The sequence below is a fragment of the Cupressus sempervirens genome, chromosome 4 (genome assembly GCF_028749045.1).
Source record: "Cupressus sempervirens isolate cs-2001-9-10 chromosome 4, ASM2874904v1, whole genome shotgun sequence".
Lineage (NCBI taxonomy): Eukaryota > Viridiplantae > Streptophyta > Pinopsida > Cupressales > Cupressaceae > Cupressus > Cupressus sempervirens.
The window spans coordinates 782,209,414-782,221,825 of record NC_143121.1 but is presented as its reverse complement, the minus strand read 5'-3'; the positions used below and the strand labels follow the sequence as shown (position 1 = coordinate 782,221,825).

The window sequence follows — 12,412 nt, the reverse complement described above, 5'->3', positions numbered from 1 at the left end:
AAATATTTCTTAATCAACTTACACACTAAGCAAATTTTTATATATAAAAAATATGAATAAAAAATAATAAAAATAACTTAAATTAAGAAAAAACATGCCAGTTTTATTTGCTAACAAACTCTTCCAACTGTACCATTAATTAGCCTTACAATAATTTTATCCTAAGGTCAACACATCCTTCCAAGTTTATCTCTAAAGCATCAAATATCAAAAGAAATCTTCACTTAAATATCCAATGAAGCATCTATATTAAAAAATCACTCGTTAGCCATTTTTTTCGCCAGAACGACTAATCATAAAAAGCCTGTTTCCAAGGCTCAGCTTTAGCCAGACCTTGGATAAAGCGAAGATTTGAATCCCACGCAGGCAGATTTAAAAGGGGTTGACTTCACAATGGAATAATCTTTCAGACACCATAAACGCTTGGAAAACTAACAAAAAAAACTTTATTCAATGCCCGAAACACAAAAGAACAGCTGTATAATTCCTCATTCCTTTCATACACGATAAAAAATCATGCATTTTGACTATAAAATTTGTGTACCAGGCATGCAGTTTTATCATGTAATAGCAGTTGTGCCTCTAAATTAGCAATGGAGGGATCAAATGCATCTAATTTTGTTGGGTATTGTTGTTTTGCTAAGTTTAGCTGGACAATTAGTGGAGTCTATGCTTTCCATAGCTTCGGCTCTTTATGTCTTTGGAGACTCCACAATAGATGCTGGAAACAACAATCAACTCAATACGCTTTACAAATGGCAAATTTTCGACGGACATAATCTGTAATGCTCTCTTTGCAATGCATATATATTTTTAGAAAGATGTTGTTACAACTTATTAATGTCATTCATGGGTTAACATAAATTAGAAATTTGTCTTTAAAGTAATCTTTATTTGCTTGCACTCCTTTGCACCCCTTTATTCTGATGATGGATAATTTAGATGTTAAAAATTTAAAAAAAATCTTTTTAATGCTTACAATTGCAAATTTCGTGATGATTTAATATCTGACGTGAATGGATACAGCTGAACTCTCAGGACTTCCAGATTTGCTGCCCGCATCATTGGATCCCAATTTTCAAGGAAAAAAATTGCTCACTGGTGTTTGTTTTGGTTCTGCTTCATCAGGATACGATTGCAGTACCTCTCAAACTTTGGTTATTGCAATTAATTTGGTTGCTTATTGTTGGAGTGCTTTATCAATTGAATTGATTTGAGGCAGTGTATTATCAGTCCATTCTCTTGAGCTTTAACACACGAGCTAGACTTGAACCTAGAGTCTCCTTTTTGTTTGCTTAGGTATTGTTCCAATTTTAAGTTATTGATTTTGATAGATTTAACCCATCTTTGGTTTAAGTTTGCTTATTGTTAATATTCTCCTAATCTAATAATAGATGCTTGGGGATCTTAACGTGGTCTGATATTGATACTATATTTAGCTTTCATAGATCATTAGGATTGGAACATTTGCTCTTGGAATGCACTATTATAAGCATCCCTCCTTCATTCAACATATTATCAGCACCCCTCCTTCCCTCCTTTGTTCAACATATCATCAGCACACTTCTTTAAGCTACATGAGGTGCTTAGGTCAATTGACCTCACATTGATAACATATTACATTTCTATTGAGCAGGTAGAGCTCGAATCTAAGATCTTCTATTTGGTCTTTGAATAATCTATTAACCGAGCTATTGGTTCCTATAGGCTCATTTTTGTTCGAGTTTGACTTATTACTAGCACTTCTTTTGTTCAGGTTTGACTTATTACTAGCACTCCTCCTTACATGACATTAGTGTTGGATTTTGGTGTTAACATTCTTTGTTCCCATCTATAATTTACGGAGGATTCAGTCAGTTAAAATGAGTTAAGTCTAATAAGGAGAATTATTGTCTAGTTTAGATATACTCCACTTTCTCATTGCATGATTGGTGATAACTGAAACTCTTTGCTATAATTTGCTCATGATAAAGGTGGTTTCAATTTTTATAAATCATGCATTATGTAATCATTCTTTAGTCAATAAGAAAGAGCACAATGTAGCAAAATATATTTTTTATTCTGAGTAGCCCTGTTTTTCTCTATTTATTTTTCCTTCAAGTATTGTTTCTTTCTCTTTTAGCTAGATCCAATGGCTGTAAATTTTTAACAATTAAATGGGTTGGGTTGAAGGTTTTAGCCTAGCCTTTGATACCACCTAGAATTTTATGAACTCTCTAGAATTCAAACCAAGAATTTCCATTTGTTACTTGAATTTAAAGCACTTTAGGTGACTTTGGATTCCTCTGATTTAATACTTAACCTTGTTTGAGCTTCCCTTTTGTGTTGGAATATTAAATGAAATGGCCATTTGCCCCTTTAGCCAAATGCCCACCTACCTCCATGACAGCTTGCAAAATGATCAAAAGAATTTATTGTTTGGTAGGTGAGTTTTTTGAAATCTGGAAAAGAGGGTGAAATTTTTGTTATACATGACAAAAGGAATGATTAGATTCATTCGACTAGATTTAGTAAATTAGTGTTTAGCAGAGCAGATTAGAGAGAGAGTTGAAGTTGAAGAGCTCAGAAGTTGCAGAGAAGGAAGACGAAAGAAGTGATCAGTAGATCCAGTTGTTAGAGTGCAGAGACAGAAGGAAGTTCATTTCGTGCCTACAGATGCATGTGTTTCTTCTTTAGTCATTCTATAAGTTTATTATTTGTTTGATTCGACCTATGAAGCAGTGATTGCTCCTGACATTATTGTATGCAGCCATTCGAGCTGCAAGTTTAAAGTTTCTAAGTATTGAAGTTGTTCAAGTTTTACTAGTTTATGGTTTTCTGGTTGAAGCCGAATGCTCCCAAATTTTGTAATGATTTAATCAAAGTTGAATAGAAAGCAAGTAGGCATACTTGAATCCATTGTTCTTCTTCTATTCATTGCATTTGAAAAGTTTATTTGGAAGCTTCATGTTCTAGCTCTTTGATTTTTAATGGTGAAAGTTATTCATGTTATAAGTCTTCACTCAATTAAGTCTTGTTAAAGGTTTTATCTCTACAGTGTCTACCGAGTTCACTTGGTATCTTCATCTACCAAGCACCACCCTACTGTGGCTACCGAGTTCACTCAGCATCCACACTATCAAGTTCACTTGACATCCACACTACCAAGCTCACTCGACATCCTTTGGCTACTGAGTTGTTTGTTCTTCATTTACCGAGCTCACTCGGTAAACTCTCCTGCCACTCAGTTTCTTAATGTTTACTGAAAAAAACTGTCACTTGGCAATAGTGAGTGTCGAGCAAAAATTAAAGGTTGTGAATTTATTTTCATATTTCTTCACATAGTATTAGAGCTTTGAGGCCCCACATCCACAGTGAGTTAGGGAAATTTTATCTGGGATATTTATCATGGCAGGAGATGCAGGAAAGATATGGTAGCAGCCACCACCCTTCAATGGACAAAATTATGATACACGGGCAAAGAAGATGAAGACCATAATGGTCGCCAATGATTTATGGGAGTTTGTAGTTAATGGGTTCAATGACGTGATAGACCCAACTCAGTATGCTGCTCTTACCAATAATCAAAAGACTCATTTGAAAGAGTCAAGGAGGAAGGATGCTAAGGCATTAAGTTTGATTGAAGCAGCAATGACAAAGACAATATTCCCAAAGATTGCAGCAGCAAATTATGCAAAGGAAGCTTGAGATATCCTTGAGACGAACTTCAAGGGGACTGATAAAGTCCGTATAGTAAAGCTATGGAATATAAGGAGGGAGTTTGAGAACTTTCAGATGAAGGAAAATGAATCAGTTGCAGATTTCAGTTCAAGGACCTCCAATGTGATTAACCAATTGAAGTCAAATAGAGAAGACTATTAAGAGCAGAGGATAGTGGAGAAGATATTGAGGAGTTTATCTCATAAATATGACAATTTGGTCATGACCATAGAAGAGGCAAAAGACCTCACTGTTTTTACAATGGATGAGTTGATGGGTACTCTTCAAACCCATGAGCATAGGATCAATAGATCTACATCTTCTTCTTCCCAAGAGGAAGGGGGAGAGGAAGAAATGGCTTAGGTAGAAACTCCAAAGACAGAGGCCGAGGTAATGGAGGACAAAGAAATTCTGCAACAGAAAGCTCAATAAGAGCAGATGGAGCAAGTAGCTCACGAAATACTTCAAGAGGAGGTAAGAAAAACTACAACTCAAATAGGAGTAATGTAGAATGCTACTACTATCATAAATATGGGCATTATGCAAGTGAATGCTGGAAGAAGCAAAATGATCAGTCAGGACAAGCAAACGTGGCTGATGTGAATATGGGAAGTGGAAACAATGCCACTGCCTTCATCATGTGTAATGTTGGTGAAGAAGGAAGCCCTAAGGTTTGGTAACTCGACAGTGGATGTAGCAACCACATGAGTAGTAATGAAACTTTGTTTTCATTCATTGACAAAAGTTTCAAATCTGACATTAAAATGGGTAACAATGGAACCCTACTAGTAGTGGGAAAATGATCTATTATGGTCTGCACCAAGCAAGGTGAGAAGAAGGAAATACAAAATGTGTATTTTTCACCTAGTATGAAGCACAATTTGATGAGCATTGGTCAGCTCATTCAAAATGGATACAAAGTGCTAATGGAGAATGACACGTGTGTCATTCATGAAAACGATGAGAGTAAGAACTTACTTGCAGTAGTTCAAATGACAAAGAACAAAATGTTTCCCTTGAGGATAGACACATGTTTCTCATCTCAAGTTGGTGCTACACCTCACACACAATCAGCTCTATGGAGTGTGATTGAAGACCCTTCACGACTATGGCACCTCAGGTATGGTCATGTTGGGTATGCTGGTTAAAATTTTATGTCAAATAAAAGAATGGTAGAAGGTTTTTCACACATAGGAAATTCATGTGACAAGTGTGAGGCTTGTATTTTGGGTAAGCAACATAGGCTTCCCTTTAATTCTGGAAATTCTAGGAGGGCTAGATATCCATTAGAGTTAGTGCATACTAGCCTAGTTGGTCCTATGCAAGTTACTTCCATTGGGGGGAGTACCTATTTCATGACATTTATTGATGATTTCAGTCATAGGACATGGCTGTATTTCTTAAAGAATAAATCTGAAGCATTTGATAAATTTGTAGAATTTAAAGCCCAGGTTGAAAGAGAATGTGGACACTATATCAAGGTCCTTAGATCAAATAGAGGAGGGGAGTATACCTCCAATTCTTTTGTAAATTTTTTCAAGCAACATGGTATAAAGAAAGAGCTCACAACCAGCTATACACCAGAGCAGAATGGAGTGGCTAAAAGAAAGAATAGGACCATTGTTGAAATGGCAAGGATCATGATGAAAGAGAAAGGTCTCCCAACTAAATTTTGGGGAGAGGCTATGGAAACAATAGTTTACCTAATTAATAGGTGTCCTACAAATGCCATTCGTGACAGAATTCCAATTGAAGCATGGTCACGAAGAAGATGGATAATTGAACACCTAAGGGTGTTTGGATGTGTTGCATATGCACATGTGCCTAAAGAGAAAAGGCAAAAATTGGATGACAAAGGTGTGAAGTGCATCTTCACAGGGTACAACTTAGAATCAAAGGCATACAAATTGTATGACCCATTGAATAACAAGATGACTCTTTCAAGAGATGTGGAATTTTTTGAAAATTAGTCATGGTATGGAGCAACTAATGAATCACCGAGCACCTCAAGTAAAGTGTCATTTATGAATGAAGAAGATGTTGATGAAAAACAAGAGGAAGGATCAGATAGAAGAAAAGGCAAGTAACCTTAGTCATTACTAAGCTTCTCTAGGCATGACCGAGTGGCAGTGCCAAGTAGCAATACTGAAGATTCTGATCGCACACTCTCCTCCTTGTTATCAAGAAAGACCAAGAGTCTTAGGGAGATATACCAAGATGAAAGGTATGAAGATTATGATGAGAGTGTTAATTTTGCATTATTTTCTCATAGTGATCCAATATATTTTGAAGAAGCTGTTAAGGAGAAGAGATGGTGTAAAGCCATGGATGAGGAGATAGATGCTATAGAAAGGAATGAGACATGGGAGCTAACTGATTTGCCTCCCAAGAAGCAAATGATTGGAGTAAAATGGGTTTACAAGACCAAATGCAATGCTGAAGGAAAGATTGATAGGCATAAGACAAGGCTGGTAGTCAAGGGTTACAAACAATAGTATGGAAGAGATTATGATGAGACATATGCCCCAGTTGCAAGAATAGAAACCGTGCATGCTATCATAGCAATTGCAGCTCAACACATATGGAAGGTATATCAAATGGATGTGAAGTCCACCTTCCTAAATGGTGTATTGAAGGAAGAAGTATATGTGGAGCAGCCACCTGGTTATGAAGTAGCAGGTGAAGAGAACAAAGTATATAGATTGAAGAAATCTCTTTATGGGCTCAAGCAAGCTCTACGGGCATGGTATAGTAGGATTGACTCATATTTGATGAGCAATGGCTTTAGCAAAAGAAATGGTGAGCCTACTCTCTACATCAAGCATCAAATGAAAATGTGTTGATTGTTGTCTTATATGTAGATGATTTAATTTTTACTAGTAATGACAAGAATCTAATTGATGAGCTCAAAGAGGCCATGAAAAATGAATTTGAGATGATAGACCTAGGTCTCTTGAAATACTTTCTAGACATAGAAGTAAAACAAATGCATGATGGCATCTTCATCTCTCAAGAAAAATATGCAAGGTATATCTTGGAGAGATTTAAAATGCAGAATAGTAAGGTAGCCCCAACACCAACAATAGTAGGTCTGAAGTTGAGCAAGGAAGACTCTAGCAAGAGAGTGGATCCAACACTATACAAGAGTATGGTTGGAAGTTTAATGTATTTGACTACAACTCGGCCAGACCTAATGTATGTAGTAAATTTGATTTCCAAATTTATGGAAACACCAAAGGATTCCCATTGACAAGCAAGAAAGAGGATCCTAAGGTATGTGAATGGTACCAAGGGATTTGGAATTTTGTATACTGTAGCAAATGATTTCAAGTTGGTTGGTTATACTGATAGTGATTGGGCTGGAAGTATAGATGATATGAAGAGCACTTCTAGATATGTATTTCATATGGGATTGGGTGCAATTTCATGGGCACCCAAAAAGCAACCTATTGTTGCTCAATCTACAGTAGAGGTTGAATATATAGTAGCAAATGCAGAAGCATGTCAAGCTATCTAATTAAGAAGGATCTTGACATATTTGAATGAAAGGCAAGAGGATGGAACCACAATTTATTGTGACAACATCTCATCTATTGCATTGTCCAAGAATCCAGTCTTCCATGGGAGAAGCAAGAATATTGAAATTAGATATCACTTCATCCGAGAGTTGGTGGAGAATGGGGATATCAAAATGGAATTTTTTAAGTCTGAGCAGCAGCTAGCAGACATTTTCACAAAGCCATCAGGCATTGGAAGTTTTGTACATCTAAGAGAGTGTCTTGGTGTAGTTGCTTTGGATTAGCAGTGATCCTCATTTTTTTGGCTCAGGACAAAGCAGGAGTGTTGGAATATTAAATGAAATGGCTATTTGCCCCTTGAGCCAAATGCCCACCTACCTCCATGACGGCTTGCATAATGATCAAAAGAATTTATTGCTTGGTAGGTGAGTTTTTTGAAATTTGGAAAAGAGGGGGAGATTTTCTATTGTAGATGAAAAAAAGAATGATTAGATTCATTTGACTAGATTCAATAGATTAGTGTTCAACAGAGCAGATCAGAGAGAAAGTTGAAGTTGAAGAGCTCAGAAGTTGCAGAGAAGGAAGAAGGAAGAAGTGATCAATAGATCTAGTCATTAGAGTGTAGAGACAGAAGGAAGTTCATTTCATGCCTGCAGATGCACATGTTTCTTCTCTGGTCATTCTATAAGTTTATTGTTTCTTTGATTCGACCTATGAAGTAGTGATTGCTCTCGACATTATTGTATGCAACCATTAGAGCTATAAGTTTAAAGTTTAAAGTATTGAAGTTGTTCAAGTTTTACCAGTTTAGGATTTTCTGGTTGAAGTCAAATGCTCCCAAATTTTGTACTGATTTAATCAAAGTTGAATAGAAAGCATGCAAGCATACTTGAATCCATTGTTCTTCTTTTATTCATTGCATTTGAAAAGTTTATTTGGAAGCTTCATGTTCTGGCTCTCTGGTTTTTAATGGTGAAATTTATTCACGTTATAAGTCTTCACTCGGTTAAGTCTTGTTAAAGGTTTGATCTCTGCAGTGTCTACCGAGTTCACTCGGTATCTTCATCTACCAAGCACCACCCTACTATGGCTACCGAGTTCACTCGGCATCCACACTACTGAGCTCGCTCGGCATCCTTTGGCTACCAATTTGTTTATTCTTCATTTACCAAGCTCACTCGGTAAACTCTTTTGCCACTCGATTTCTTAGTGTTTACCGAGAAAAACTGTCACTCGACAATAGTGAGTGCCGAGCAAAAATTAAAGGTTGTGAATTTATTTTAATATTTCTTCACATTTTGTCCTTGGTGACCCTTTAGAAAGTGTAGTCCATTGCTATTTTTTCTTCATTTCCTTATTTTACGTTGTATTCGTGTTTCATACATACTTCAGTACTATTTTTATTCTTTTCTTTTTGAAAGGGTGTGGTGATCCTTTCAAAATCTACCTTTATCTGATTCATAACTCTAACATATAGGCAGTTAACTCATGGAAAAACTAAGTGTTGAATCTAATACATCTCCCATTTGTAGAAAGTGTTAATGTTGGGAAAACAACTGGAGAACTTCTGGTATTATCATTTGTAGCTTGGAAACATGACAGGGTAGGAGAATGCGAGCAAAATCATATCAGAAGCAATGTTTGCTCTAAGCATGAGTTCAAATGATTTTATCAACAATTACTACACAAATCCTCTCATGGAAGAGAAATATAGCCTTACACAGTTCGAGGATATTCTTCTCCAATCCCTTCGTGGATTTGTAAAGGTAATTTAGACAAGATAACCCTTTAATATTTTCAACAGACAGATTGTCCAGAAGCCTTCTCATAATAATTGTTGTGCATTTTCCAAAGTATTTTCAATGAGGGAGCTACCAAACTTGTTATAGTTGGGCTACCACCATTTGGTTGCTGCCCTTCTCAGATAACTTTAAAGAATGTGTTAAATGGCTCTTGCTATGAAAAGTATAATGAAGTTGCAGCTTCTTTCAATGTGAAGACAATTTCTTTAATAAAGGAGACGACTCAAATTTTTCTTGCACTTGCAATAGCATATTATGACATATATGAGAAACTGTATGATATCATTAAGAATCCCACTAAATATGGTAAGCACATAATAATCAGAGGCAATGTAAAATCCATTCAGATCCTTTGTTCTCAATTATTTTAAAGTTAAATGAGATTTATTTTAAATCAACTTTTTTGTATGACAGGTTTTGGAGAAATAAGGAGGGGTTTCTGTGGAACTAGACTTGTAGAGGCATCCATATTATGCAATGAGGGGACTCCAACTTGTAATGACCCTTCGAAATATGTATTTTGGGATAGCTTCCATCCAACAAGCAAAGCCTATAACATTATTGCCAAGGATTGGTTTTCCAATGTTTTGATGCAATGAACTAATAATAAATTTGCTTTAAAAAAAAAAAACTTTGCTATTTTGGTTTAACAAATAAGAAACGTGGATAACTATAAAAATTTTATAAGCCACCTAACATCTAATGTTATATCTATCAATATACAAGTAATTGTCTCTTAAGGCCTGTTTGGCAATGAGAATACAAGCAGAATAGGCATATGTAAATTCTTAAAATTTTGAATTCTTCATTTGGATGCGCCAAATCAGAATTGGAATACAAAGTAAAATAGGAATATAAATTCCAATTTTGGCAATTCCACCCAATAGGTATTATTGGAATACATATTCATGTTCCACTTTTATTTATTTTAGAAAACATAAATTTTGGGGTCCATGAATTCCCCAACAAATATTGGCTAAACCAAACAGAGAACAGGAATACGTAGCCCCATTTTCTATTCTAGAATAAGTATTCTAGAATAGCTATTCCTATTCCCCTATTCCTATTCCCATAGCCAAACGGGCCCTTAAGGAATGGTTTTCAATGGACTGTCTTTCAAAAGATCTTTTTATTGAGATATTTTAAACTATTTTAATGTAATATAGAATGATAAAAATAAAAATGTCATTGAGATATTTTTAAATATTTTTATGTAATACAAAATGATAAAAATTTAAAAATATTGGATTGTTGAAGGAAGAAAGTAATTGTGTGAGTATTTTTGTGTTGTGGTTTAAATTATTATATGGATTGCCTTGTTAATAATGATTTTCACTATATTCAGTTGGACATTTAACTGTAGTATATATTCATTTATTGTGGATGTAATAAGGAATGATAAAAATAAATGTGCCAAAATTGTTAAAAAGGGAAGGTAAGTGAATTAGAAGGTGAGAGAATGATTTATTTTCATTTGTGTAATTTAAATTGATATCTATAAAAATTTCTTCTCCACAATGACTTTCAATGAAATGTGTTTATATGATATTATATTTTCATATTTGAATTCTTTAATTTTTTAAAATTGGTAAACGGCCAAGGCCTTGATTATTTTTATTAATTTAAATAAATAAATTACAACAACTTTCTCTGTTCAAATGGGTATTGGTAGGAAAGAACAAAGAAGAAAACCTCCAGTCTTGCTCAAGACATATGTCCTTTATTACTACAACTTAAAAGGGGGGTACCCTAGTCAAATCACATCATATTTAATAACATCATAAAAGGAGCATATTCTAGTCAAATTACATCATATTTAAATACATCTTATCAATACACTTGTTAGGAGATAATATGCCCACTGAACATAGAGTCAAGTGTCACCTTTGTGTCGACATTCCTCCCAATCTTAGCAATGCACTCATCCCTCCTTCTTAGCTTGTCAATCAACATGGTTAGTGGAAATACTAATCATCTATACTATTAAATGGCAACCTTGTAAAGAAACCAAAATATTTTGTTCTTTCTCTATAGATGAATATTTTCTGCCCATTTAATAAATCATAATACTTCAACTAACTGTTAAAAATTCCACATTGTAATAGGACATCCCTAAAACAATGCCTACAACAAATAACTAGAAATAATTATGATCATAAAATATATACCAATAGACACCCAATAAGCTAAACAAGAAGATCAAAATTATAATATTTAGTCATATTCTACCAAAGGACAGAGAGTTCCATCACATGATTTATAGAATTTTGGTCTTATACTCTATTAACTCTCAAACCTCATTTCAATTTCTGAATATATAAGGAGAAACCCAAAATATCACATGCAAGTCAAGATAAGAAAGAAGAGTCACACTTTGTCAGGAGACAAAGAACTCCATTACATGCTCTTGGCCTAAGCAAAATGGAAAATTAAAAAATTAAAAAATTAAAATTATTACTCGACATCAAGTCATCTCTCAATATCATAGACCAGCAAGCTACTACCTCTATTATTGGACTAATAGATTATTTAAATTCAAAGCCAATCCATCCTGCTGGGAGGCCAAAAAATAGAGAACTTACTAAAAAGCAGCTATCACTTAGCCCAAGAGATATTGAAATCATAGAATAAATGATAAAAGCTCCTATCTTATAAAATGAATAAACTAATATTACTAACCTCAATGAATCACTCAAACAAAATGATTAAACATGGATCAATAAAGAAGAAAACAAAGATAAGGAGCATAAAACAATTAGAATTCTCAGTAAATAATCTAACAAATGTTAGAATTCTTTAGAATAACTGAGAGGGGGGGGGGGGGGGGGGGGGGGGGTCAATCATTTATTCAAGGTCCAAATGCCCTATTAATACCTTTTTACTACTTTTAATGAATCCATACACTTTTCATCCATTCGAACTTAAATCAATCATATAAGAAAGTTACAATAAATCAATATGCAAAGATAAAATATCCAAGATCAACACATGACACAATGATTTACGTGGAAACCCAATTTGGGAAAAACCACCAGTAACATGTTACTTAATTCTCACTCTTCTGAAGTGATGGCCTGTTAAAAGCTTGCCCTGTTAAAGGCTTACAACACACTTTTAAATGTGACCTTGTTAGAGGATTTCACCAAACTGTTAGGAATGGGCCTAGTTAAAGGTCTTTAGAACATTCACTTGGAATGTCACCCTTTTAAAGGATTTATCTTATGGCTATTAAAACAACCTAAGTCCATAGGATTTAAACTTACTATTACAATTGCTAGAAAGTAACGATAATGGTCTTTTGATCTGATATAACTTACAACATACTTTGCAGATTTTAGATCACACTTTTAGTTCAATCCTTTTGCTTGGCTTCAATCACTTCAGCTTTGACTA

At 34.7% G+C, this 12,412-nt stretch overlaps 1 pseudogene; it reads left to right on the top strand.

Moving 5' to 3' along the window:
- Positions 1-593: 593 nt before the first annotated feature.
- LOC149563735 (GDSL esterase/lipase At4g26790-like) lies at positions 594-9,618 on the top strand (annotated as a pseudogene).
- Positions 9,619-12,412: the final 2,794 nt, after the last annotated feature.